This window comes from Leucopleurus acutus (genome assembly GCF_964270905.1).
Source record: "Leucopleurus acutus genome assembly, chromosome: 2".
Lineage (NCBI taxonomy): Eukaryota > Metazoa > Chordata > Mammalia > Artiodactyla > Delphinidae > Leucopleurus > Leucopleurus acutus.
In genome coordinates, this window is record NC_139143.1 from 92,015,717 (window position 1) to 92,042,884 (window position 27,168).

Here is a 27,168-nt window from a genome sequence, read left to right on the forward strand (position 1 = left end):
GATTTAAAAAAAAAAAAAAAAAAGTATGTAGAGCCCAGGACAGAATATACAAAAGTTATCCACATTTATTGAGTGTTTACCATGTGCCAGGCTCTGTTCTAAACACTTCTCATGAGTTAACACATATCATCTTCATATCAATCTAATAAGTATGATTAGTATCCCCACTTTACTGATGACAAACTGAGGCACAGAGAGGTTAAGTAACTTGCCCAAGGTCACTCAGCTAATAAATGCCAGAGGCAGGGTTTGAGGCCAGGTACTGTGGCTTCAGAGCCTGTCGTCTTATCCACTGCTCTGTATTGCCCTGGCTAGAAGACATTAAGAGACTTCCCTCCACTTTGGCATCATTAGTCCAACAATCAATGTGCTTTGGAAATAACTGGGTTAACAACTCATACTCAGACATTTGTGCTCTCATTTAACCTCTTCCCACCCTTTCTTTTCATACAAATATTATAAGGAACTTTGTCAAATGCTTTCTGAAATCAAAATGCACTGCGTCTACAGAATTCTCTTGATCTGCAAGTTCTATAAACCCATCAAAAATGATTTAGTTTGGGATGACTTGTTCTTAAAGAATTTATGTCTGCTCTTGTGCTTGCCTGCTCTCCCTCTGGACCTTTAAGCCAGTCTGGCTCCCCCAACACCACTTACCCCCAGCTATTCCTGGTTCTCACAGAAGGCTCTTCTAGTCTAGTCCAGTCCAGTCTTGCTCCAAAACCCCTCCACTGTCTAGTCTAATCCCATCTTTCATCCTTTCTTCTAACTTAGTGTATCTTCAGGTGTGTTGAATGGAATACTCCTTCTGCCAGATAATAGTTTTTTGGTTTTTGTTTTTGAGTGGTTCTTGAGTTTAAAAAAAATTAAACTAATTCATTTACTGTGGAGCTCTTAATACGCTAATGCACATTGTGAAACTCTAGTTAGAGTGATATTCTATGTAGAATTTCAGATTGGTTGCCCATGGAATCTGTGCTGCACACACAAAGAACAAAAAAGGATATTGGGGCATATTATATAATAGGGTATATTTGGGCACCAATAACTGTTTCCTTGTCTAAATGCTCATACATCACCTGTTTGTTAATGCATTCTAGAATTCTGCCAAGGACACGGAGAAATCTAACCAGTTGGTCAGTGCCAGAATCTATCTTTTTCTATTTTTTAAAAGATATTTATATGTCTCTGTTTTAGTGTGATTCTATATGCATTCTAGGATGAATGTTCTCGGGGCTTGGAAATTTGAACTGAAAGTAACTACTTCTTCTTACCTAAATTGGGTCTCAATTTCCCGTTAACTGTATCTATACTTACCTTTGTAGATTGATCATTTTTTCTTGCTCCTATCCCACCTTCGAGCCTTACTCAAATGCCACATTCTTAAGGAAACAAAGCCTTTGCTGACCACCTTATTTTAAATTCCAACACCCTCCCAATACTCTCTACTCCCCCTTTCCTGCATTACCTTTCTCAGTAGATCTCAATGCCTTCAAATGTAGTATATAATTTACTTACTTGCTTGGTTTTATGGCCAGGTCTCTACAAAGAGATACTGTTGTATCTCCAGCACCCGTAATAATACCTAGCACAGAGAATATTCCCGATACATATTTGTTGAATGAATAGAATAGGCAGAAGTAGCAATCGCTCAAAAAACATATATTAGGTGCTTTCCATGTGGCAGGCACTGTGTTAGTGACATTCAACTTAAGTACTTTACATGAAACCTCAGTGAAGGACTCTCATTACACTCTCACTGCTTTCTTTGCTTTTCCTTTCACAGCACTTACCACATTTTGTAATTATATATGTATTTGTATAATTATTTAATTTTGTCTTCCCTATTAATCCATAAGGACAAATACCTAGTCTACTTTGTCACTTTTCCTGCCAGTGCCTGGCCCAGAGTAGGAACTTAATAATGAATGAATGAATGAATGCTCATTTCTTCTCCGAGGCTTTGACCTCAAACCCCAGTGTAGAACCCCAGGGCATCAGGTTGGACCATGTGATTCTTTTGCCAGGGCTAAAGGCAACCTGGAACCTTGGGCCTTTTTTTTTTTTCTTTCTTTTTTTGGCTACACCACGTGGCATGTGGGATCTTAGTCCCCGGACCAGGAATCAAACCTGCGCCCCGTGCAGTGGTAGGTGTGGAGTCTTAACCACTGGACTGCCAGTGAAGCCCTGAGCCTTGGGCCTTTTTATCTTTATGCAAACTGAATCATAACATTTGTACTCTTTCATGACTTTTTAACTCAACATGAAATTTATTTAGTGCATATAGTTGTGGTTCATTCATTTTTACTTTGGTATAGTATTTCATTACATGAATGTACTACAATGTATTCATCCATTCTAGTGTTGATGAACTTTGCATTGTTTCCAGTTTTTGCTGTGGCAAATAAGGTTACAATCATAATCTCATTCATGGTCCCTGGGGCACCTGTGCAAGTTCTCTAGGAAATATTATATATTGGTGTGAAATTCCTACATCACAGGATATTCACATCTTTATACCAAGGAATGCCAAAGAGTTTTCCAAGAAAGTTGCATCAATTTATACTCCTACTAGCAGTGTCTGAGTGTTATCATTGTTCCACATCCTCAACAACACTTAGTATTGTAAGATTTGTTAATTTTATAAATCTGGGCAATATGAATTACTGCCTAATTGTGATATTCCTTATGAAGTTGAGCATCTTTGCACATCCGTTAACTAGTGTTGTTTCTTTAATGTGAAATGCTTGTTTGTGTCCTTTGTCCATTTTTTCTAATATTTTGTTTACCTTTTTTATTAATTCATAGGTATTTGTGATATAAACTAGATACTAATTCTTTATTGGTTGATAAGTTGCAACTATTTTCTAACAATTTATGGCTTATTTTTTTACTTTCTTTTGAAAGAAAAAGTTCTTAGTTATAATGCAGTCAAATTGATCAATCTAATTTTTATAAGGTTTGCCCCTTTGAATCTCTTTTAAGAAATCCTTTGTTACTCCCAAAGTCAAAAGACATTTTTCTATATTTTCCCTAAAAATTGTACAGTTTCTCCCTGAAGTCCTGCATTTGTGTATATAAGATCCAATTATTTTTCCACATAGATAACAGTTGTCTCAGTGATATCTCTTAAATGGTTCATCTTTTCCCAATTGATCTTCAATGCCAGCTTTTCATATAATTTTTTGTTTTTTAATCAGAAACATATGAGTTTGCCTCTGGTCTCTCTATTCTGTTCCATTCAGGCTATTTTCCTATCCCTTTACCCAAACTGCTCTGTCTTAATAGCTTGTCTCATAGCTTGAAATAAGACTTGGTCTGGTAGAACAAGTCCTCCTACCTTGCCATTTTTCTTCAGGAATGTATTTGCTATTTATGACCTTTAGTTCATCTGCATTAATTTTAGAAATAGTTATTCAAATTCCTCGAAACCCCTGTTTATAATTTTATTACAACTACATTGAATCTGTGGACTGATTTTTAGGAAAATTAACAACTTTATAACGTTGAGTCTTCTTGTCTGTGACCATGATATGTCTCATGTCAAATAAATATGGACATTTATTTAGGTCTTTCTCAATGTATTCCAATAAATTTTTATACATCTCTACATAAAGATCTTGTATATCTTTTATTAAATCTCTTCCTAGGGGCTGAACATTTTTTGGTGTATGTGGGAAGGGTAATATTACAAATTCTTTTTTGTGGGGAAGAAGGAGAAACTCCTTTCCTGTTCTGAGGATTTCCTTCCATGAGGAGGGAACTTCACCTGTGAAATAATCCTAGCCTGTCTCCACCCCTCACTCATGCTGGCCCTGAGAGAGAAGCAACATAATCTGATTAATGGTTTGGAAGGATAAACTTAGCTTTTTTTGCCCAGCCTCTTCTTCTCTTCCTCTTGTGAGCTGCTCTACCTATGAGAACATGTGGTCTTGATTAACCTAAGGCATGCATAAAGCTTAACAGAAATAACTTGTCCCCTAGAGAAGAGGCCTTTGGAGTTCCTATGCTATAAGTGACTCATTGGATAAGGCTGTCTAATTCTGGAATTCAGGATTATGAATCTCTCCATATACACAGATATAAGCCATATTTTCCACAATCAACGTTTTTGACAATAGTGTTTCAGAATTTATGTGCCTACACTTTTTGCCTGGTTCAGAACTCAGGTTGCAAAGAAAGGTGCTATTAATTGGTCTCCCTTAAACTTCAATATGAATGCATTTTCTAACTGGACATTGCCATTGTATAGACACAACAGACATTTACATATTTGGCAAACTTCATAAATTTTTATTAATTTTCCTTCAGATTATATATTTTACTTTTCTATATTGAAACATTATCACCTGAAAATAGTTTCACATATTCCTTTCCATAAGTTTCTTTATAATTCTTGTCTTATTTACTGGCTAGGCCCTCTGGTAAAATATTGAATAGAAGTGATGACACAGGAAACTTTAGAGGACCTACCTATAAAATTGTCTGAATGTAGTGTTTTCTTTTTAGGAAAATCCATTAAAACTTAATTCCTTAGATCATTTCTATGAACATTCATATTTTCTAGGATCAGTTTTGGTAAATTTTCACAACGTTGAATCCAGGACTTTTTCCCACTCACATAAGTTTTCAAATTTTTTTAGCATAGACTCTACTACAAAGCTATAGTAATCAAGACAATATGGTACCGGCACAAAAACAGAAATATAGATCAATGGAACAGGATAGAAAGCCCAGAGGTAAATCCATGCACATATGGTCACCTTATTTTGGATAAAGGAGTCAAGAATATAAAATGGAGAAAAGACAGCCTCTTCAATTAGTGGTGCTAGGAAAACTGGACAGCTACATGTAAAAGAATGAAATTAGAACACTCCCTAACACCATACACAAAAATAAACTCAAAATTGATTAAAGACCTAAATATAAGGCCAGACACTATAAAACTCTTAGAGGAAAACAGAGGCAGAACACTCTATGACAGCAAATCCTTTTAAATCCTTTTAAATCACAGCAAGATCCTTTTTGACCCACCTCCTAGAGGAGTGGACATAAAACCAAAAATAAACAAATGGGACCTAATGAAACTTCAAAGCTTTTGCACAGCAAAGGAAACCATAAACAAGACGAAAAGACAACCTTCAGAATGGGAGAAAATATTTGCAAATGAAGCAACTGACAAAGGATGAATCTCCAAAATTTACAAACAGCTCATGCAGCTCAATATCAAAAACAAACAACCTGGGGCTTCTCTGGTGGCGCAGTGGTTGCGAGTCCGCCTGCCGATGCAGGGGACACGGGTTCATGCCCCGGTCCGGGAAGATCCCACATTCTGCGGAGTGGCTTGGCCCATGAGCCATGGCCGCTGAGCCTGTGCGTCCAGAGCCTGTGCTCCACAACAGGAGAGGCCACAGCAGTGAGAGGCCCGCGTACCACAAAAAAACAAACAAACAAACAAACAAAAAACCAACCCAATCCAAAAATGGGCAGAAGACCGAGACATTTCTCCAAAGAAGATATACAGATTGCCAACAAACACATGAAAGAGTGCTCAACATCACTAATCATTAGAAAAATGCAAATCAAAACTACAGTGAGGTTTTACCTCACACCAGTCAGAATGGCCATAATCAAAAGATCTACAAACAGTAAATGCTGGAGAGGGTGTGGAGAAAAGGGAACCCTCTTGCACTGTTGGTGGGAATGTAAATTGATACAGCCACTATGGAGAACAGTAAGGAGGTTCCTTAACAAACTAAAAATAGAACTACCACACAACCCAGCAATCCCACTACTTGGCATATACCCTGAAAAAAACATAATTCAAAAAGAGTCAAGTACCGCAATGTTCATTGCAGCTCTATTTACAATAGCCAGGACATGGAAGCAACCTAAGTGTCCATCAACAGATGAATGGATAAAGAAGATGTGGCACATATATACAATGGAATATTACTCAGCCATCAAAAGAAACAAAATTGAGTTATTTGTAGTGAGGTGGATGGACCTAGAGTCTGTCATACAGAGTGAAGTAAGTCAGAAAGAGAAAAACAAATACCGTATGCTGACGCATATATATGGAATGTAAAAAAACAAAAGTTCTGAAGAACCTAGAGGCAGGTCAGGAACAAATACGCAGATGCAGAGAATGGACTTAAGGACACAGGGAGGGGGAAGGGTAAGCTGAGACCAAGTGAGAGAGTGACATGGACATATATATACTACCAAATGTAAAATAGATAGCTAGTGGGAAGCAGCTGCATAGCACAGGAAGAGCAGCTCGGTGCTTTGTGACCACCTAAAGGGGTGGGATAGGGAGGGTGGGAGGGAGACCCAAGAGGGAGGAGATATGGGGATATATGTATATGTATAGCTGATGCACTTTGTTATAAAGCAGAAACTAACACACCATTGTAAAGCAATTATACTCCAATAAGGATGTTAAAAAAAATTTTATTAGCATAAAGTCTTTCATTATATTCTCTTACCTTTTATGTTATTATTTACATACATCATCTCTCCTTTTCTCTTGATCAATCTTGTCAGAGATTTTTAAATTTTATAATTCTTTCCAGTGACTAAGCTTAGGCTTTATTGGTTTACTATCTTAGTTTCCAACTGCATTAATTTCAGTTCCAATCTTCACTATATATGTGTGTGTGTGTGTGTATATATATATATATATATACACAAATATAAAATTGTGTATATATATATAAATATATGTATATCTATACATATATATATATACTATATATATATATATATATATATATATATATACACAAATATATATAAATTGTTTTTCCCCTCAAGGATACAAAGGGTAATAGAATTACAACATCCCATTACTACTCATTTGCTTTATACATACATACTTATATACATACTTTATACATACTTGCCTCAGGATAATACTACTACTACCACCAATTATGATTTTAAAATATATTTGCATATGCTATCATCATTCAAACTGAATTTTTTATGGTCATCCTAAGTATCGACTGTCAAAGGCTATAGCCATTATGTATGATGTACCACCCAGATCCCCCTTCAAGGAAGGACTTGCTGCCCAGCTGCAGGGAGTTGGATTGTAGACAGCCTACAGCTGGATCTACCTCAGCTGCAGAGAGCTGCCTTCCTGAAATTATGCCCTTCCTAATGCAGGCTTGACCACGTGATTAAGTGAGGTAGGGTACAAAGGCCTGGTCTCTTTAGCCTAATGGCAGACACTCTGAAGGTCAATACTAGCTCTAGAGTTTCCTACCAAGTTGAGCAAGGCTCTGTTGGGCTTGCATGATAGACTTCTTCCTCTGCCCAATTCTGCTTTCTCCCCCTTCCTTTCACAGGTGTTGATTCCTAACAAACACCTTGTACCCCGATCTCTATCTCAATGTCTACTTATGCTTCTGAAGAACCCAACCTACAACAGTTAGTATCAGAAATGATCAGAGAAAACAGACAATAAGATGGTATCTTGAAGCTGAATCACTCACTGCTTGTCTGGCAATGAAGATCCCATCACTGATGGTAGGTTTTATACCAACAGTCCCTGGCACAGCTGATAATCCATTTGTTAAAATTTTCAGTTGTGATGAATTGGGAAAATGTACTGAGGAAAGGGAATGTGCTAGCAGGCTAATAATGTATCAGTTGTTTGAGATGTATGGAGAAAATAGTAGCTATAAGATTACAGGATTAGATAGCTGTTGCTAAGCAGCATGAATTTATCTATAGAAGATAAGGAACAGGGTAACAAACACTTGAGAGTCAGTTGTAAAAGCCAGAGGGCCTCTTTGGATGCTTACATAGAAGCTCTCATCTCTTCTTATCACTTAATAGTCAGAGCTGCTGAATTTCAAAGATAGTTAAATGCACAGCCAGGTAGGCCTGTTATTACAAAATTAGGGCCTTGTTTAGGAAAATCTGGGACTTGAAACATGGGATAGGGACATCTGAGTCACTGGGCCTAAAGATTTTGACTATTAAGACTCCTCTGAAGCTTCTGAGCTTGCAGATGTAGCCCACTCCTTCTTATTAAGAGTCAGCATGGTCCCCTTACCTTCCTCCGCCCCCTCTTGTTGGAAGAGGGTACAGAGCTCTTATCTGTGCAAAGTAACATGTGTCTCTCTCAGTAGCCACCCCATCTCCTCTTCTAGCCATTCACTATTCCTAGAACTAGGGTCAAGCTGCAGCAAAACCCAGCAGGGTGTGTGCTAGGCCTAGTAAGGGAAGAAGTGGAGCTTCAAGACCTAGCCAGCGTATTCCAGAAGAAGCTTGCTTGGGACTGGCTTCTAAGTGTGACTGAATATAGTCTAGAATAAGTCTAGAATATAGTCTAGAATAAGTCTAGAATATAAAATTGTATAGGAAAAGATTCATTGACTTGCAAGCATTCTACTGAGACACAGGACTTAATATACTGACAAGGACCTAAGGAAATGGTCCACACTCCTTACTAGAAGGGCTTCTAGAAGCATTGAAAAAGCAATAGCTCACATGAAGCAGAGTTGAAATGCTAGACTTGCCATGACAGATGGCGGATGAAGAAATTAAAAATCTCAAGAAATCAGGCATGGTGGCATGGGTATACTGTGTACAATGAGAAGACCTGCTAGATGATTATGTTCCATTGGAACATAATTTACACACTATTGACAAAGGCCATAGGGGACACACTGGTGAAATAGGCACCAGCATAGCCATAAAGTTCATTGGAGGTTCTCCTCTGTAGGCCAGGGCTGACAGCAAAAGAAGTTGTTATACAACTTAGCTTGCTGATGGCAATGGAGATGATAGGACCCTGATGTAATAGAGGCCAGGTGGCAGCACTTCTGATAATGTCTCTCTAATCATTTAGATTTTTCTCTAAAAGACTCTTCAGGAAGCATTCAGGAGGACAATATTCTCTGAGTTCTTGTATGTGTTTATAACAGTTTTTGATATTTTTACTAGAAAGACAGTTTTCCTGGATATAAAACGCTTCCTTCATATTTTCTTTAATATAAAATTAAATGGTATCTAAAATGTTATTCTTTCAGCATAAAGCTTTGCTGTCAAAAAGTCTGATGATACCTCTAATTTTCTTTATAAATCATAGCCTTTTTTGTCCAGATGCCTAAAATATTTTTCTTTAAAGTCCAATAATTGTATTTGTACATGTCTCAGTGTTGGTTATTCTGGGTCAATATTCTCAATTACACAGTTTACTCTTCTCATATCTACAATTTTTTTCAGAAAAGTTTTCTTGATTTACAGTTTTTATAATAGTATTTGTTTGTGTCCTTGCTTTGGGTTTCTTCTTAAGGGACTGCTATTATTCATATGTTTTATCTTCTTTGTCTAGTTTCAATATTTGTCACTTCATCTGAAATTCTTTTCCTCTTTCTATTTTTGAAGATTTTAATTTTTAGACAATTTCAAACTTATAAAAAGTTGTGTGTACTATGCAAAGATTTTTTTTTTCCTGAGCAATTTGGAAATAAGTTGCCAGCCTGATGCTCCCAGCATGCCTAAATTCATTAATCTGTATTTCCTTTTAAAAATAACATTCTTCTATATAACCACAGTACAACCATCAAAATCAGAAAATTAACATTTATACATTAGCTCATTTTGAAATAGTAGATTGTAGTTTTGGTTTTATTTCACACTCTAGTGTGCATTCAGTGCCTACAGGTTTGTTATTCTGTTCTATATTCTATTTTTTCATACAATAACGTCCTGTGAGTTTTGACCTTGTTACTTTCTTGTTGCTCACTTTTATGGTATGGAATTAAACCTCAATGCATTTCTGTTGTTCAGTTTCAGAAGAAGATGTGGTTCAGGGTAGATTTTCTAATTTCACAGAGCTTCGTCTTCTACTATTTTCCATGTTGTGTTAAAAAAAAAATATGGTTAATTGCTCTAAGAGATTTCCTGGATCCACTTGTCTCCTCTACCCTTATCTGAGCCTTCTCCTTCCTTTGTCTCCATTGCCTTTCTCCTGCTCAATTTTGATTCTACTCCCAGCAGTTCCTCCTGAGTGTGGGGCCTGCCTTAGAAGGAAGTCTTGGCAGGTCTGTTTTGAAAGTTCTGCTCCAGCTCCTTCAGACCTTAGCAGGGACTTCTTGAGCTCATTTCTTCTTTTCAGACAGCCACTGATACCATGCTTATCTTGTGGCTGGAGTGGTGGTACTTGTAACTGTACTTCAGGATTAGAGGAAATATTGTTTAGTTTGGTTGCAAATGTTATCCCTGGGCTCTTGGTTTTACTGTCCAGTTTCTCTCTCTGCTCTTTTATGTAGGTATTAAGAAAGATACTAAAACTATGCAGCCATTACTTCCCACAAATCCCCTCCATCCACACATTTTAATGTGTATTATTTCAATATTATTCAGTTCTAAGTAACTTTTAATTTCCTCTTTATCTTTGATCCATGGGTCTTTTTTCCCCAAACAAATAATATTTGTTACTGATTTCTAATTTTGTACTCAGATTGTATTCTCTAGGATGCTGATCCTTTTAACATTTTTAAGACTTGCTTTATGTGATCAAACTTTCAAATGTTTCATGTGTGTTTAAAATAAACACTCGGCAGTTCTTAGGTATACTGTTAATTGTTATGCAAATATTTCATATCCTTACTAATTTTTGTTGGTTTGACTATCAATTACTGAAAAAATATGTATTAAAATCCCCCATTATGATAGTAATTAGACAGATGATAGACAGATGACAAAGATAGATGACAGAGAGACAGTTATATAGTTATGTATAGTTATTATATGTATACTAATCTAGTATTGTTTTACCTCCCTGGTAAACTGAACCATTTATAAATTATGACAATATCTTTACCTTGAGCAATGTTTTATCCTTTAAATCTATATTATTTTACTTATCCCCTCTTTCCTTTTTTGGTATTTACCTGTTGTATCTTTCTTTACTGTCTTGTTTTTAACTTTGCTGTGTCCTTAAATTTTGATGTATCTATTGTAAACAGTATATAACTGGATTTTGCTTTTGTTTTTATTTCCTGAAACCTAACCTTTGACTTTTCACTGGAAAATTTAGTCCATTGATATTTATTGTAAATAATAAAATATTTTTATTCATCTAATTTGAAATCATTACAATTTTTATTCTTTTGTTGGTTACCCTAGAAATTTCAACATGCACAGTATAGCTTTTAAAAAGTCTAAAGTTAAGCAGTATTCCTTCCATCCTCCTGAATACAGAGCTTAGAACACTGTAATGCTAATCACAAACCCCTCTCCCCATTTACATGTGGTTTTCCCCATGGTTTTAGTTTTATCTTTTTTTAATCCTCAAGATTAGACATTATTATAATTGTTTTATTTAGTTGATGGTTATTTATATTTTCCCACATTTGTCATTTTCTTTGTTCACCATTTCTTCTTGCATCTCAGAGCTTGTTTTTTCATTTATTTCCTTTCTACCTTAAGTATACTCTTTAGAGTTCTTTTAATAAGAACGATTTAGTAGTAAACTCTCAGTTTTTGTGAAACTGTATAGTCTCATTTTTGACAGATAATTTTGCTAGGGATGGAATTCTAGATTTATAATTAGAAGATATATTTCCATTGTTTTCTCATTGTCATTGCTCCTGTTTAAAAGTCTACTTAAGAACTAGCATTCTTTTTTTTTTTTTTTTTGCGGTACGCGGGCCTCTCACTGTTGTGGCCTCTCCCGTTGCGGAGCACAGGCTCTGGACGCGCAGGCTCAGCGGCCATGGCTCATGGACCCAGCCGCTCCATGGCATGTGGGATCTTCCCAGACTGGGGCACGAACCCGTGTCCCCTACATCGGCAGGCGGACTCTCAACCACTGCGCCACCAGGGAAGCCCAGAACTAGCATTCTTTTGCAGACTATTGATCTATCTTTTGGATGCTTTTATGATCTTCATTTTGTTATTCAACAGTTGACTACTATGTATCTAGGTGTGGACTTCTTTCTATTCATCCTACATGAACTTCCTGAATATAAGAATTGATATATTTTATCAGTGATGGACAATTCTCAGTCATTATCTCTTTGAATATTGCTCCTTACCATCACCCATTCTCTAATCTTTCCTTGAGGAACTCTGATTAGGATAATGGCATACCTTCTCATGCTAACCTCCATAATTCCCAATACCTGCCCCCCTCCCTTTTATTTTCTCTCGGCTCTCTGTGCATCATTCTGGGTAAGGTCTTCAGTTTATCCTTCAATTCACTAATTTTCTCTTTAGGTGATTCTAAACTGTTCTTTAACTTCTTTAATCCACACATTGAATTTCTAATCTGAACTTGAAATTCTATTTGGTTCCTTTTCAATTCTTTTCAGTCACTCTTTATAATCTTCTTCATTTTTGTAACATTTTAAATGCCCTCTTTTTTCTTTAAGCTTATTAAAAATAGTTTACATTCTATTTTTGACAATGCCAATATATTCAAGCTTTGTCCTCTGTCTTGCGGTCCTTGTGTCTTCTGATTCTACAACATGGTGGTTTCTTTGTGTGTGTGTGTGTATTTATAAGTTCATATTCCTTGGAATTTATCTATAGTAATTTTTGAGTTCTGAAATTTGAAAAATATTCCCACAGAGGTGATTTTCATTTGATTCTTTCAGGGACCTGGGTGGACCACTAATCTTGAGACCTCTTTAGAATAAGTATTTGGCTTGGAGGTTGGTTTTCCAATCTTAGAGTTGTTGTGAATTTTGGTCCCAGATACATGGGAAGGTAAGCTTGGGATAGGAATTTTTGCAGAAGATGTTTGCCTTATTTTCCTCCCCTCAGAATCAAAGCCAAGACATTAAAGTATCCCCACTATTTACCTCTGTGGCATTGTTTTTTCCCCCTAATTTATCACTAAGGATGTTGTCCTTCAGTGATGTTGCTTTGCACAGGAGTCTCAGATCTGACTTGCCTCCTACCTTACATAGGCTCTGTATTCTGCCCAGTTAAAATCTAAGCTCTAGAAAACTAGGGATCCACATATGCCTGTGCACAAATGCTGTCCAGAACTTTCCTGTCATTTCTAGGTTTTGAATATTTCTTTTACTCTCCCACAAACTCAGCAAAGCATTTAAATAAGTTATTCAGCAACTTTAGATGTTCTAAACTTGGAGAGTTTCTCCAATCTCTGCCATCTCATGAGAAACAGAAGTCCTCTTTCTTGAATTTCCACAATTATGTTAAATTTTCTTTGTTCTATAGTATTTTTTAGAAAGTTTCCATGGACAATTTTTCTCTTCACCCATTCTCATATAAGGCAGGATCTACATATTCTGAATCTTTGCAAACAACAGGGTGTATGAATTGTCTTTGGCTGTACTCTAACTCCTAGGCTAATGGATGACTCCTCTCCTCAGGTTATAGCTTAAGGAGAGGTTGATATTCACAGTTCAAGTTGCTACATTTTTTTCCTTTCACTCAAATATCCTGTTTTCCACATTTCTGGTAAGTTGGTAAATGTTTCAAAAGGAGGCTAGGACCCTCATAACTGGCCTCCCTAGTTTGCTGAAAGATTTCAAACATATGGGATCAGATTTGAGAGTAGTGACTGCTTCACCCTGGTCTCTTATAATAATGCATACCAGTTGATGGGGGAAAGAATCAATTCAACTGTCCAAGCTAAGTCTGTGGTCTTGGGAAAATAATCATATAGTACAACCTCCTCCTCCCTCTGCCCTCAGTCCCTGGTCTACTTCTCTCAACATGGAGCCCAGTGTTCAAAACTTCCTTTGTCTTAGGTTTCCTCCCAATGACTATACCTCCCCCTTCCCCTATTGTCCAAGTCCTTGAATTTCTTAGAAGTTTTTCACAATTGCAGAAGTCTCTTGTACAATTGCTGGTTTATGGGACAAGGCAACAGAGAAGCTCTTGAAGACTGGGCATTCTGGACATTGGGTGGGTCAGGATTCCTTTTGCTGTCAGAATTAAGTCCAGTCAGCTCTTCCTCAATCTTCTGAGACAATAAGGCAAATCAAAAATTTCTCATGTGCATTTCAAAATGTTTCTACTATTCAGTGACTGAGTATATTGCCTTCAGGCCAAAGCAATAATTCCTGCATCAGTCCACCTGGGTAAATAGCATCATAGGCGTCCAGAAACCTCATACTGATTAGTACTGTCTGCCAAGCATATGCATTTTAAGAGCCCCACTCAGATTATTAACAAATGAACTTTCCCTTACTAATTAAATGACTATGGAAGCGGCCAGGCAAGGGAGCTCTCAATATTTTAGGCTAAATGACAGAACTGTTAAACAATTTTAGTTTAGCAAAGTTACTCAGGGATGACTGTATAGGTGCCAGTTTTAGAAAAGTCTTCAGTGTTGGGCTAAAGTGCTCTGTCATTGGACCTGCTTATTCAAACTTTTGGATGATACAAAGCTAGAAAGAACCTCTAATTTGTAGACTGACAAATTAAGATTCAGTGAAGAAACAAGAACAGTGGCCTGAAACAAACATAAGGGGGAGAGAGAGATTTTTAACTAATAATAAAATTATATGCATTTAGATTAAAATATTTAATTGCTTAATATAATAGTCTAATCCAGGAAAGACCCAATTTGGCAGTGATGCTGAGCAGGGCCCTGTGGGGCTCCCGGGCACAGAGGCCTTTTTGTCCCCCATTTCTTGTAGGCAAGACTTCAGCCTCCATGACCTTCCCTGAGTTCCAAAGGGGAGATTCGAACAGTTGTTAATCAAGGGAAGAGCAGCCACGAAACCACCTGAGGCCAGATTAAAGGGACCAGAGAAGCTCATCAAGATTAGGAGACCCTGGGCTTCCCTGGTGGTGCAGTGGTTAAGAATCTGCCTGCCCTGAATGCAGGGGACACGGGTTCGAGCCCTGGGCTGGGAAGATCCCACATGCCACGGAGCAACGAAGCCCATGTGCCACAACTACTGAGCCTGCACTCTAGAGCCCACGAGCCACAACTACTGAAGCCCGCATGACACAACTACTTAAGCCCGTGCGCTTAGAGCCTGTGCCCTGAAACAAGAGAAGCCACCGCAATGAGAAGCCCATGAAGCCCGTGCACCACAATGAAGAGTAGCCCCTGCTCACCACAACTAGAGAAAACTCGCATGCAGCAATGAAGACCTGATGCAGCCAAAAATAAATAAATAAATAAATAAATATTTTTTAAAAGGACACCCTGACCACCTGAGACCCTACACACACCCTAATCCTGTCGACAACCCCAGCCTTTTGAAACTTTGCAGAAGAAGAATGCAAGACCTTACTGCCTTGATCCTTATCACATAACTCTGCCAACTGAGTCCTGACTATATAACCTCTCCCTATTCCCCAAGGAAGAGGGCACAGTTCTTGAGGCGCTAGCCTGCTGTGTTCCCCCTTTGCCTGGCAAAGAAATAAAGCCACTCTCTTTCTCCTCCATAACTCTCTCTCTCTGTATTTCTGTTTGGCATTGGTGTACAAAGAGCCAAGATTTTGGCAACAGTAGCAGTTTCTGCGGAAAAGTCTTGAGGTTTTAATTTATCAGACACTAAATATTAAGCAATTATGCAACCTGATTTTTTAAAAAACTGTAGTGCTATCAGCCTAAATCCAGACCAAAGGAGATTTTAACCTTCTGGCCTCCACACTATTAGAACCCTCCTATGGTAGTATTCAAGTAACACATGTGGAGAACACTGGAAAATGTGCATATCTTTAGAGAAGAGCAACCTGGATTGTAAAGGATTTAGAAACAGTTACAGGAGAAACAGTTAAACATGTTTAGAGACTGGAAAAGAGAAGATCTCTATCTTTAAATATTTAAAGTGATGACAAATGAAAGAAGGAGAAGATTTACTCCTGTTTGCTCTATTTCACAAAACTCAGGCCAATGAAACAAAGTTTTGGGGAGTTAGACTTACTTCAACTTGTAAAAGAATGTCTAATCAATTTCAGATGCACCACAATGGAATAGGCTACCTCAATAAAATAGTGAGCTCTTTATCATTAGAATTATTCAATTCATCCAGAGTCTGGATGAACCTTCTTGAATAATTTGGGGGCGTGAGAGTTGGACAAAGTGACTTCCAATCTTAAGAACGTATGTTTTTAAAATTAGTTCCTATTAAGATTTTAATGACTAATATGTACAGTATGATATCATATGACAAAAACAATGACTAATGGCACCACACCAAGCATTATCACAATCATTATCACAAGGTATAATGAGAGATAAAATTTTTGTCTGGGGTAGGGCAAGGAGGGTCTTAGTGCTTTTTCACCTAGGCAGTATCATCATTATATAAGACTGACTTCAGTTACATGCTTGACTGCATCAGTATCTTTGTAAGATATTGGAGAGAGGAAGCAAAGGAAGGGAGGAAATTTTATCCTATGAAGCGTAATCATCAACCTTCACATATATTATTTCAATTAGTCCCTCTGACAACCAAGGGCAGTAGAAAGTATTACACCCATTTTACAAGGAAAGATACTGACACTTAGAGAAGGTAAGAGACCAGGGCTCCACAGCTAGTAAATCAGGATTACAACATAGTGACAAAGATAGAAAAGAAGATAAATGGGCTTTCTTTTTATGGAATCCCAGATCTCTGAGAAGGAAAAAGCTTTAGAGGTTCTTGATTCCAACCACCCAGCAGCTACATGAAATCCTTCTTAGCCTTGAGAAATTAGGTATGTGCACTTGGTCTGAAGGTCAACCTATTAAGAGAAGAATGAAGTTGACTTAAACCCAGTGATTCTAACAGCTCTGCCCTCATCAACCCCCTCCACCTAGTTTAGATCAGCCTCCTCCTTCTGTGGACACCCAGTACAGATTAATGGGTGCCTAGCTCTGGAGGCAGAGACTCCAACAGACTGTGCCCTTGGTAATCTGGTGTTCACCAATGGCTTCTGGAACCTGATGGGGCCCCAGGCCAAATCCTAGTCCTTTCCAGTCCAGACACCCAGGAAGCTCTCTCAGTTCCAAACCGCTCCACAGGCCTGCACCCCAGGGAGAAGGGGTCAATGGGAAAGAATGTATTCCTAACATCCCTGTCATCAATTCCATTCCTTTCTCTGAATTTCCTGATTGGGCTGTTGATGCTTCAAAACTGCCTTAGAAAGAAGGCCCTAAGGTGCAATGCTTTCTGCCCCATAACTTCCTCTCATTCCTGCAGCAGTCCTGGGAGCAGTCCAGCCATGGAGCCAGTGCAAGCAAGAAACTCGTGGCCTCCTGGTGTGATTCACTGGCCTCTCATTTCCCAGCTAGTGACACATCCTGGCTCAAAAATCAATTTTTAATCTTCATCGAATCTTTGGAGAAGAGCCCAGAAGAACTGAGTGGCATGAGAAAGACAAAAAAAATAAAAGGGGAGGAGAATGAGAACTATCTGCTCTCCAGTATCCTTCAGGGCAGAGGTCAAGAGCAGGTTGTACTAGTTCTCTAAATTCTAAAACAAGAAGTTCTGAGAGGTCTCCCATGACTGTGCTAATGCAGCTTTCCTGGCTCCTATCATGCTGTGCATTCTCTATGAAGAATACAAAGCTGTGTAAGGTAGTCTCCCTGCCCATAAGGCTCAAACCTCATGGTAGAGCCTTCTTGAATCCTCCAGACCACGATGGCATCTTTCACCATCATCCCATAGCACCCAACCTCTTCCCATCAAGTTTCACACTGTAAATGGGTCTCTACTTATGTCCCTCACTACACTAGAAGTTCATGAACTCCAAGAACCAGATTTTAATCATCTTTATAGCCACAGGGCAGCTAGTACAGTGCCTGCCACACAATAAATGCTCGGTAAGTGTGAAATGAATGCAGTTTTATTGGAGAGATAAAAGATACGTAGGGATAAATGAAAAGTGCATGCCAGGAAGTATAAATGTGGCATAAAGGGGCAGAACCCCAGGTGATGAATCAGCTCACTTGGCTCTGATCCCAGCTCAGCCATTAACAGCTGTATAAACTTGGACAGGCTGCTTCCTCTGTTTGGAACCTGCCAATACAGGCAACCAAGGTTCCATGTTTGCCAAATTAAGGAGCTGGTAAAAGATTTCTGGAAGTTCTTCCAGAAAGAGGTTCAGAGGTGATGAATCCCTAAGGGATGGGCAGCAAAGGTCTATGTGAACTCACTGTGTTCTGGGAGCCCAAACCTGAACTTCTCCCTCTGGAGGTAAGGCTATCCCCTCAGCCTCAGACTATGTCTTCTAGTTCCTTTGCCATGAGGAACTGACGGGCCTCTGGTGGAGAAAACCTGAACAAAGATTTGCCTCAATGTACTTCTCTCTATACCACACCCTGACATCTTGTTTAAGCAAGAAAGCAGTTTTCTGTTCTCTAAATTCCTGAATATACTTTTCCTGCCATTTTTGAAAATTAGGGCTGGCAATTCTATACCTTAAGCCAATTGTAAGCAGAGAATTGTAGAAGAATTCTCCACAGTTAATGTAAACCCCTGCAACTAGTCAAAGGAAGTAACCAGTGTATACATATTGTCCTGAATCAATCTGACACCCAAAAGAGAAGAGACAGAGGTCCCAAACTGGAATCCACCAGAAAAATACTTTTTAATGACTGCTGGCTCAGGATTTCACTGGTATTCTACAGAGCACAGGGGTTTTGTTTGTTTGTTTGTTTTTGTAGTAAATGCCAGAACCAGAAACATATTGCTCTTTTTTTTTTAACTTAACATGTATGTATTTTGTGGTACACAACATGTACACTCACCATGTTCTTAAATTAACTGCTTAATAAATTCGACATTGTTCATTCTATAGTATAAGTTCAGCTCCTATCAACTCATCTTCTTGTAGCTTTTATTAAAGTCAACATAAAAGAGTTTGGGGAGATGTTGTTAAGAAACATCTGAAATTGAACCCACTGACATTTGCAGTGAAAACTGGAATGTCAAGAGAAGGAAGCTCAGCAAAAACTGCCACTCTTAAATAATTCTTACCTAGGTGAGCCACATATGACATTAGATAGGATATTGAAACTTTTTAAAATGCATTTTGCACCAGGATGGCATTTACAATATAATTGGAAAAGAATGAATTATTGTTACATAAAATGCTAAATGATAATAAAAGCTAAAAATAATATTTAAGGTATCATGAAACAATATTTGATTTATTGCTAAGTGAACATTATTGCCGTAGGATATCAGAAAAGGAATAAAGAAATCAAAAAAGAATTAAATAAATGGAGGGATGTCCAATGTTCATGGATAGAAAGACAATATCGTCAATATGTTAGTTCTTCCCAATTTGATCTATAGATTCAATGCAATCCCAATCGAAATCCCAGCAAGTTATTTTATGGATACCAACAATTTTATTCTAAAGCTTATATGGAGAGGCAAAAGACCCAGATTAGCCAATACAATATTGAGAAGAAAAACTACCCCAACTTCAGAATTTACAGTAAAGTTACAGTATTCAAGACAGTATGGTATTGGTGAAAGGATAAACAAATAGATACAGAGAACCCAGAAACAGACCCACATAAATATAGTCAACTGATCTTTGACAAAGGAGCAAAGATAATACAATGAAGTGAAAATAGTCTCTTCAACAAATGGTGCTGGAACAACTGGACATCCACTTGCAAAAATTGAACATAAATACAGATCTTACACCTTTCACAAAAATTAATTCAAATGGATCATAGACCTTAATGTAAAACACAAAACTATGAAACTCCTAGAAGATAACATAGGAGAAAACCTAGATGACCTTGGCTATGGTGACAACTTAGATACAACACCAAAGACACAATAAAATTAAAAAGTTATGCTTTGCAAAAGACAATATCAACAGAATGATAAGACTAGCCATGGACTGGGAGAAAATATTTACAAAAGACACATCTGATAAAGAACTGTTATCTAAAATATACCAAAAAACTCTTAACATTCGACAATAAGAAAACAACTTGATTAAAAAGTGGGCCAAACACCTTAACAGATACCTCACCAAAGAAGATATACAGATGAAAAAGAAGCATATGAAAAAATGTTCCACATTCATATGTCATCAAAGAAATGCAATTAAAACAACAATGAGATACCAGTATGCACCGGTATTAGAATGGCCAAAATCCAGAACACTAACAATACCAAATGCTGGTGAGGATGTGGAGCAACAGGAATTGCTGGTGAGAATGCAACATGGTATATAGCTACTTTGTAAGACTGTTTGGTGGTTTCTTACAAAAGTAAACATACTCTTACCATACAATCCAGCAATCCATGATTCTTGGTATTTGCAAAGGAGTTAAAAACTTATATTCACAAAAAAACCTTCACATGGATGTTTACAGCAGCTTTATTCCTAATGGCCAAAACCTGGAAACAACCAAGATTCCTTCAGTAGGTGAATGGATAAACAAACTGTGGTAAATCCAGCCAATGGAATATTATTCACTACAAAAAAGATATAAGCTATCAAACCATGAATAGACATGGAGGAAACTTAAAGGCATATAATTAAATCAAAGAAGCTGGGACTTCCCTGGTGGCACAGTGGTTAAGAATCCACCTGCCAATGCAGGGACACAGGTTCGATCCCTGGCCCGGGAAGATCCCACATGCCGCAGAGCAACTAAGCCTGTGCACCACAACTACTGAAGCCCATGTGCCCTAGAGCCTGTGCACCGCAGCTACTGAGCCCACGCGCTGCAACTACTGAGCCCACATGCCACAACTACTGAAGCCCACACACCTAGAGCCCGTGCTCTGCAACAAGAGAAGCCACTGCAATGAGAAGCCCATGCACCACAAAGAAAAGTAGCCCCCGCTCACCACAACTAGAGAAAGCCGGCACACAGCAATGCAGACCCAATGCAGCCAAAAAATTAAAAAAAAAATTTTTAATAAAATAAAATAAATCAAAGAAGCTAATCTGAAAAGACTACATACTATATGATTTTAACTACATGACATTCTGGAAAAGGTAAAACTATGGAGACAATAAAATGATCCGTGGTTGACAGGGGTGCAGGAGGACAGGGAGAGAAAACAAGGCAGAGCACAAAGGACTTTTAGGGCAGTGAAAATACTGTTTGATATTATAATGATGGATATGTGTCATTATACATTTGTCTAAAACCATAGAATATATAATACCAATAGTGAACTCTAAGGTAAGCTATGGACTTTGAGGGCTTATGACGTGTCAATATAGCTTCATCCTTGGTTTAAAAAAAAAAAAAGTACCATTCTGATGAGTGATGTTGGTATCAGGAGAGGCATGCATGTGTTGGGGTGAAAGGTACATGGACCTTCCTCTCAATTTTTTTGTAAATTTAAAACTGCCCTAAAAAATAAAAGTCTTTAGAGGAAAAAAAAAAAAAAAGACCTACTCACTGAACAATGAATAAAAGTTAATTGAATACAATGAAGAATAAGGATAGATAAATTTTAGGGTTGGACAGTGAAAAATATGTATTGCATGAATATGAAGCCAAATACATGCATTATGAGTTGTAGGAAGTTCCTTTTATTTTACATAGTTTTAGGAGATCCAACACCTACTTGCATGCATTCCATGTGATATTCACAATATCCATGTACAACAGTCAAGGTCAATGTTATCCCCCTTTTACAGATGAAAAAACTAAGGCTCAAAATCTAATCCTTCTGACTCCTAATGCAGTGCTGCTCCTTCAAGGGTAAAAGGGCCAAAATAACTGAACAATTTTCTCGATTAACTCTCCAGCCACTATTGAAAACTTTAATACTTAAAGTCAAGAAGACTCACAAACTGTGGCTCAGGAAACCTGGGCAATAATCAGGAGATATGGGTACAAGATATAAAGCACAAATGCTCTGAAATTATAAAACTCTACAAAATGTTAGTGGTGGTGATGATTCTCTTTTAGGCACCATTTCCCAACTTTCTGAACCCACACATGGAAATGCCATTTCAGTCCCAACTAGAGCACAGCCAATGAGGCACACCAGGCCTGCTGACTGAGGAGTCAAGACCTGCTAGAATGTCCCCTTCCTCCATCAATTCCTTATATCGCCAGAGGCGCTGTGGAAGGGATGAAATTGCAGCTCTCCCATTTTATGACCTTCATGCTGTAGCTGAAGGATTTTAAATAGCCAGCCCAATCACTCAGGGAGGCTAGGCGTTTTGGGAAGCCTTCTCTTCATGTTTTGTTTGCTTCTGTCACAGTCTCTGTGGAAGTGATGAAGACATGTCCTTCCTGGCAGCTGACTCTGTCAGGCCTGCTCACTTGCCTCAGATCTGAGGCCAGGGGTTGGGAAGGGGGGGCTTAGGGTGGGGAAAAGTGGGCCCAACCTAGGGTGATTCTTTCCTCAGACCCCTATATATTAAGTATATTGTACAAACCACCGTGACCAAGAGGGGCTCCCTCCAGGGTCAGCGAAATCTAAATTCAAATCCAAGCTCTGCCACTTGCTCGTTGTGCAATAGTGAGCAAATTACTTAATTTCTCTAAGCCAAGTTTCCTCTTCTGTAAGAGGAGGAGAATAATAATCCCTACCTCACACCAGCATAGAGCCTTGCACAAAACACTAATTGCTAGCTATTGCTATTACTGTTGCAACAACTAATACCAATTATTATTAAGGGCTTAATATGACAATAAACTGACCAGAGATGAATGAAGTGAAAGATCTAAGAGAGTTTGGATCTAGGATCTATGGGTCAACAGATCAGAGCACTGATTGTCTTCCTTTTTGGAGTGGTTGGGAGAGATTTTTGGTGGGGAGTGGGTAAAGTGCATTCATCTTCTTCTATACATTTATTCACATTAAAAAATACTAGATCTGATTCACAGAAAGATAGACAAGATGAAAAGGCAGAGGGCTATGTACCAGATAAAGGAACAAGATAAAACCCCAGAAAAACAAATAAATGAAGTAGAGATATGCAACCTTCCAGAAAAAAAATTCAGAATAATGATAGTGAAGATGATCCAGGACCTCAGAAAAAGAATGGAGGCAAAGATCGAGATGATGCAAGACATGTTTAACAAAGATCTAGAAGAATTAAAGAACAAACAAACAGAGATGAACAACACAATAACTGAAATGAAAAATACACTAGAAGGAATCAATAGCAGAATAACTGAGGCAGAAGAACGGGTAAGTGACCTGGAAGACAGAATGGTGGAATTCACTGCTGTGAAACAGAATAAAGAAAAAAGAATGAAAAAAAATGAAGACAGCCTAAGAGACCTCTGGGACAATATTAAACAAAACAACATTTGCATTATAGGGGTCCCAGAAGGAGAAGAGAGAGAGAAAGGACCAGAGAAAATATCTGAAGAGATTACAGTTGAAACCATCCCTAACATGGGAAAGGAAATAGCCATCCAACTCCAGGAAGCACAGAGAGTCCCATACAGGATAAACCCAAGGAGAAACATGCTGAGACATACAGTAATCAAAGTGGAAAAAATTAAAGACAAAGAAAAATTATTGAAAGCAACAAGGGAAAAATGACAAATAACATACAAGGGAACTCCCATAAGGTTAGCAGCTGATTTCTTAGCAGAAACTCTACAAGCCAGAAGGGAGTGGCATGACATATTTAAAGTAATGAAGAGGAAGAACCTACAACCAAGATCACTCTACCTGGCAAGAATCTCATTCAGATTCGACGGAGAAATCAAAAGCTTTACAGACAAGCAAAAGCTAAGAGAATTCAGCACCACCAAACCAGCTCTACAACAAATGCTAAAGGAACTTCTCTAAGTGGGAAACACAAGAGAAGAAAAGGGCCTACAAAAACAAACCCAAAACAATTAAGAAAATGGTCATAGGAACATATAAATCAATAATTACCTTAAACATGAATGGATTAAATCCTCCAACCAAAAGACACAGGCTCGCTGAATGGATACAAAAACAAGATCCACATATATGCTGTCTACAAGAGACCCACTTCAGACATAGGGACACATTCAGACTGAAAGTGAGGGGGTGGAAAAAGATATTCCATGCAAATGGAAATCAAAACAAAGCTGGAGTAGCAATACTCATATCAGATAAAAATAGACTTTAAAAGAAAGAATGTTACAAGAGACAAGGAAGGACACTACATAATGATCAAGGGATCAATCCAAGAAGAAAATATAGCAATTATAAATATCTATGCACCCAACATAGGAGCACCTCAATACATAAGGCACCTGCTAACAGCTATAAAAGAGGAAATCGACAGTAACACAATAATAGTGGGGGACTATAACACCTCACTTACACGAATGGACAGATCATCCAAAGTGCAAATAAATAAGGAAACAGAAGCTTTAAATGACACAATAGACCAGATAGATTTCATTGATATTTATAGGACATTCCATCCAAAATAGCAGATTACCCTTTCTTCTGAAGTGCACATGGAACATTCTCCAGGATAGATCACATCTTGGGTCACAAATCAACCCTCAATAAATTTAAGAAAATTGAAATCATATCAAGCATCTTTTCTGACCACAATGCTATGAGATTAGAAATCAATTGCTGGGGAAAAAATCCTAAAAATCGCAAACACATGGAGGCTAAACAATACGTTACTAAAAAAACAAGAGATCACTGAAGAAATCAAAGAGGAAATCAAAAAATACCTAGAGACAAATGACAATGAATACACAATGATCCAAAACCTATGGGATGCAGCAAAAGCAGTTCTAAGAGGGAAGTTTATAGCTATACAAGCCTACCTCAAGAAACAAGAAAAATCTCAAATATACAATCTAACCTTACATCTAAAGGAACTAGAGAAAGAAGAATAAACAAAACGCAAAGTTAGCAGAAGGAAAGAAATCATAAAGATCACAGCAGAAATAAATGAAATAGAAACAAAGAAAACAAGAGCAAAGATCAATGAAACTAAAAGCTGGTTCTTTGAGAAAATAAAATTGTTAAACCATTAACCAGACTCATCAAGAAACAGAGGGAGAGGACTCAAATCAATAAAATTAGAAATGAAAAAGGAGAAGTTACAACAGACACTGCAGAAATACAAAGCATCCTAAGAGACTACTACAAGCAACTCTATGCCAATAAAATGGACAACCTGGAAGAAATGGACAAATTCTTAGAAAGGTATAACCTTCCAAGACTGAACCAGGAAGAAACAGAAAATATAAACAGGCAAATCACAAACACTGAAATTGAAACGGTGATTAAAAATCTTCCAACAAACAAAAGTCCAGGCCCAGATGGTTTCATGGGTGAATTCTATCAAACATTTAGGGAAGAGCTAACACCCAGCCTTCTCAAACTGTTCCAAAAAATTGAGGAGGAAGGAAGACTGCCAAACTCATTCTATGAGGCCAACATCACCCTGATACCAAAACCAGACAAAGGTACTACAAACAAAAAAAATTACAGACCAATATCACTGATGAATATAGATGCAGAAATCCTCAACAAAATACTAGCAAACAGAATCAAACAACACATTTAAAGGATCATACACCATGATCAAGTGGGATTTATCTCAGGGATGCAAGGATTCTTCAATATACACAAATCAATCAATGTGATACACCATATTAACAAATTGAAGAATAAAAACCATAAGATCATCTCAAAAGATGTAGAAAAAGCTTTTGCCAAAATTCAACACCCATTTATGATAAAAACTCTCCAGAAAGTGGGCATAGAGGGAACCTGCCTCAACATAATAAAGGCCATAAATGACAAACCCACAGCAAACATCATTCTCAATGGTGAAAAACTGAAAACATTTCCTCTAAGATCAGGAACAAGACAAGGATGTCCACTCTCGCCACTATTATTCAACATAGTTTTGGAAGTCCTAGACACAGCAATCAGAGAAGAAAAAGCAATAAAAGGAATACAAATTGGAAAAGAAGAAGTAAATCTGTCACTGCTTGCAGATGACGTGATACTATACATAGAGAATCCTAAAGATGCCACCAGAAAACTACTAGAGCTAATCAATGAATTTGGTAAAGTTGCAGGATACAAAATTAATGCACAGAAATCTCTTGCATTCCTATACACTAATGATGAAAAATATGAAAGAGAAATTAAGGAAACTCTCCCATTTACCATTGCAAAAAAAAGAACAAAATACCTAGGAGTAAACTTACCTAGGGAGACAAAAGAGCTCTATGCAGAAAACTATAAGACACTGTTGAAAGAAATTAAAGATGATACCAACAGATGGAGAGATATACCATGTTCTTGGATTGGAAGATCAATATTGTGAAAATGACTATACTACCCAAAGCAATCTACAGATTCAATGCAATCCTTATCAAATTACCATTGGCATTTGTTACAGAACTGGAACAAAATATCTTAAAATTTGTATGGAGACACAAAAGACCTCGAATAGCCAAAGCAGTCTTGAGGGAAAAAAACGGAGCTGGAGGAATCAGATTCCCTGACTTCAGACTATACTACAAAGCTACAGTAATCAAGACAATATGGTAGTGGCACAAAAACAGAAATATAGATCAATAGAACAGGATAGAAAGCCCAGAGATAAACCCACGCACTTATGGTCAACTAATCTATGACAAAGGAGGCAACGATATACAATGGAGAAAAGACAGTCTCTTCAATAAGTGGTTCTGGGGAAACTGGACAGCTAACTGTAAGAGAATGAAATTAGAACACTCCCTAACACCAAAGACAAAAATAAACTCAAAATGGATTAGGGACCTAAATGTAAGACCAGACACTATAAAACTCTTAGAGGACAACATAGGGAGAACACTCTTTGATATAAATCACAGCACGATTTTTTTGATCCACCTCCTAGAGTAATGGAAATAAAAACAAAAATAAACAAATGGAACCTAATGAAACTTAAAACCTTTTGCAAAGCAAATGAAATTACAAACAAGACGAACAGACAACCCTCAGAATGGGAAAAAATATTTGCCAGCGAATCAACAAAGGATTAATCTCCAAAATATATAAACAGCTTATGCAGTCAATATATAAAAAAACAAACAACCCAATCCAAAAATGGGTAGAAGACCTAAATAGACATTTCTCCAAGGAGGACATACAGATGGCCAAGAAGCACATGAAAAGCTGCTCAACATCACTAATTATTAGAGAAATGCAAATCAAAACTACAATGCGGTATCACCTCATACCAGTTAGAATGGACATCATCAGAAAATCCACAAAAAACAAATGCTGGAGAGGGTGTGGAGAAAAGGAAACCCTCTTGCACTGTTGG